The sequence below is a fragment of the Mesocricetus auratus genome, unplaced genomic scaffold (genome assembly GCF_017639785.1).
Source record: "Mesocricetus auratus isolate SY011 unplaced genomic scaffold, BCM_Maur_2.0 Super-Scaffold_100038, whole genome shotgun sequence".
In the NCBI taxonomy this organism is placed as follows: Eukaryota; Metazoa; Chordata; class Mammalia; order Rodentia; family Cricetidae; genus Mesocricetus; species Mesocricetus auratus.
In genome coordinates, this window is record NW_024429216.1 from 1694402 (window position 1) to 1697798 (window position 3397).

The 3397-nt window shown below is 44.7% G+C and overlaps 1 pseudogene; it reads right to left on the bottom strand.

The window, feature by feature from the left end:
• Positions 1-928: 928 nt before the first annotated feature.
• On the bottom strand, positions 929-2695 carry LOC101831460 (annotated as a pseudogene).
• Between the last annotated feature and the right edge of the window lie 702 nt (positions 2696-3397).

Sequence of the window (3397 nt, forward strand, 5' to 3'; positions counted from 1 at the left end):
ATCATTTTAATAATATCCAAGGCAATTTAAGCAGTTGTTTTTATTAGCATTCACACATTCATGCATTCACAATCACATATCATACATACTGGTGTGGCCACAGCACACACACAGAACATACATACATTTTTTAAGTTATCCTTTTTCCCTAGGTCCTGATTAGTTTGTTGAAATGAAACTTCCTTAATTGAAATCTCTTGTGACAGAACAGCTCCAGTAAATCCTTGAATTAAAACAAAAGATTGAAAAAGGTCCTCATGACCTTCACCATCTTTCCATTTCCAATCATCAATATTCTGTTGTAGCTAGGCAATTTGAGAGGAGTTGCAAGGGGTAACACTAACATCATGTCCTATGCTAAAGATTTGTAATCTTATCTTATATGCCCTAAGAATAAGCTGTAAGATGCTACCTAAGGCTTGCACTATTTTAATGAAATTTCTGCCTTCTTTAGTAAGGGTGTAGGAAGAAGCAAGATCAGGGTATCCTTGCAGAATATCAATCAAAGGACAAAGTTGCCCAGTGGAAACTCCAAGGCTAGGTCGTATCCAATTGATATATCCAAGCAGTTTCTGAAAATCATTTAAAGGTTTTAATTTGTTCAACCCTAAAGTAATGGAGGGCACACTAAAGGCAAACTGTACAATTATTAGGATGCAAAAACCAATCTTTCAGAATTCCTACCAGAGTGAGCAAACCTGCTTGTGCGGCACCCATGACCATCACAGTTTTACAGACGTCTCTCAAATCCTGTAACAGGTGTCACTTTCCTATTTATTTCTTTATAACAAAAATAGGTGTATAACAAGGGGAGGTGGAAAGTTCAATATGTCCAGCTCATGTTGGGAAGGAATGGAGAAGGAGGTGACAAAGAAGAGCCAGCTCTGAGCAGCTGTCTTATGGCCCTTGAGCTTGGTGGCCACCTTTATCACCGTTTGGCACCCTTGGAAGGTTTTGAGGACTGCCACATATCTGTCCACTCCTGTATGGTGATCTGTAGTGCCTGTGTCTTATCCACTTGGACACAATTTACCTTCTCACCTGATGTGACAGATGATGTAGATGGCTTGTAGTGAGCCCAACTGGAAGTCTAGGGCTAAGTAATCCACATTTCTAGTAGGCTGTTAGTGCCACTCGGGACAGGGAATGCAGATGCTGAGTTTTGCATAGAGACATAGTTCTTGCTGTCTCCAGAGTCTGTGCTGGTGATGTTTTGTGTAGAGATGGGATGGCAATACTGGGAGGAGCTGGAGTTAAAGGCATGGTTGACCCTGGACCAAGACTTTGTGACAGGTGATTTGAAAGGGAGCTTGTCGATGGCAGTGTTGTTTCTCAGGTCAAAAGGGTGTTGGGTTTGCTTTCCAGTCAGTCATGTGTTTGCGATTGACTAGGGGTGGCTGGATCTCACTTCCTCTGCTGGGGCATCTATGAATAGGAAGGGCAGTGGAAGGGTAACCTAGTGGGTCAAAGTGATGGGGCCCTGGGCTCATGGGCCCATAGTTGTCATCAGAGCTGGCACTGTCTGATCAACCTATGATAGTTTTCCCCAGAGATTCAGCAGACCATCTGGTGCTCCCTCTGCCTCGTGTTGGGTAACTGTAGGTCTCACAAGAAAAAGCTTGGTGGAGTTGGCTGTTGTCCATTGCAGGGAGGGCATTGCACTAGGGGATAGTAGCAGCTACAGACCTGTTATTTTTGCTGACTGGAGGTCTTTGCTGACGGCTGTCCCACCGAGGTGTTTTTGTCTGACTTGCCTGACTTGGCTTGGGGGGCTGAGGTAGGGGACCTATGGCTGAGTCTCCAGGAGTGGCCATTGTGTCCAGTGTGAATGTTTTATGGATCTGGCAGGCTGAGAGTGGGGTGGTTGGAACCTCCATATTGCCCACTAGGAGATTTCCAAACTACTAACACAGGTGTTGTTGGGTGTCTTGAAGGTGTACACATCCTCATTATCTGACTCAGACCCTGTGATGTTGCCCTTGGTGTGACTGTGTGAAGCCAGACTATAGGGGAAGGTCATAAATACTGTCCTTGAATTTTTTATTGTGTCGGCTTGTCTTGGGAATGCTATAGTAGCCATGGACTTGAACTCTGACTCTGTTGATACAGTGTCCATTGCCCTGGGCAAGTTTTTGTATGGCTGTATCACTCTTCTGTTGAGTGCCCTGAGAGAAGCTGACACTCCTTGAATTTTTTGTCTTTTGGCTTATGCACTGGTACAAGTAGAGAAACTTTTGAGTTGCACTGATGGACAAGGCAGGCTGTATGTGGCTTGACACATGGGGCTCAAATGTGAGTAAAGTGGGTTGGGTAGAGTGTGAAGGGTCTGAGGTCTTCTTTTTGAAGCTGCAGATCTGGCAGATGCTCTGGACCCACTTATTCATGCCGGCCTCTGTCTCAGTACCAGGTAAAAAGTATGCTCACTGATCTTGATATCAAACACAAAACTATCTTGAAGCTCTTTCTTGTTGAAGGTCAGGCCTGTATCTACCTGCTCACAGAAGTTTAGGTTGATGATCCACAGGGGTTTCTTGGAGTGTTTATTCTTGTAGTATTCTGGAACATCTGGGTCACCATCCATCCAGCAGCTCTGCAGGATAAACCAGAGTTTCTTCCAGGCATAGTACCTCAACTTCTTCTCAGGAGGTGATTTCCTCAGCCCCCTGGTGCACACCACGTTGTTGCCACCCACTCATGTCACCAGCTGACTGGAGCCCACTGCTGGCTTCTGGTGTTCAGCTCAAAGAGGAGGGGATCAGTAGACAGGGGGTCATTATCTGGATGGCCAGAAAAGGCAAGGTAAGGATAAAGCTGTATTTCACTCAATGCCGGTACCTTGTCTCTTTAGCAATTCTACTAACTGTTCTATTAATACAGTCTTAGAAGCTGAGGTACCTATTTTCCAAATACACCCTCACAAATTCTTACCTGCTGGTCAGCCTCTGAGGGCATCTCTCAGGTTCCTCTTTCTTTCCTGACCTTGATGTCAGGTGAAAGTTTGAAGATTTAACCTTGTACCCCTGACTTGGTACTCCTTTCCAATACACCCTCAAAACCTTACTTGCTGGCCAGCCCTTGAGGACAATCTTTCTTTTCTGATCTTGGTGGATTGGGCAAAAGCCTCGAGATTTAATCCAATACACCCTCCAACCAAGGGTGATCTCTCATGTTCCCCTTTCTTTCCTGACCTTTGTGTCAGGCGGAGGCCTGGAGATTTGATGAAATCCAGTCTCCTAACCGCTGAGGTTATCTCTCAGGCAAAATCCTGGATATTTAACCATTTAATTTTACTGTTAGAAGTTGAGGTATCTGTTTTCAATTCCTTTCTTTCCCGGGTCTCTCCTTTCCTGAGTCTTCTTTATTTTTCCAATCTCCTGTCTTTCCTGATATTTCCCAA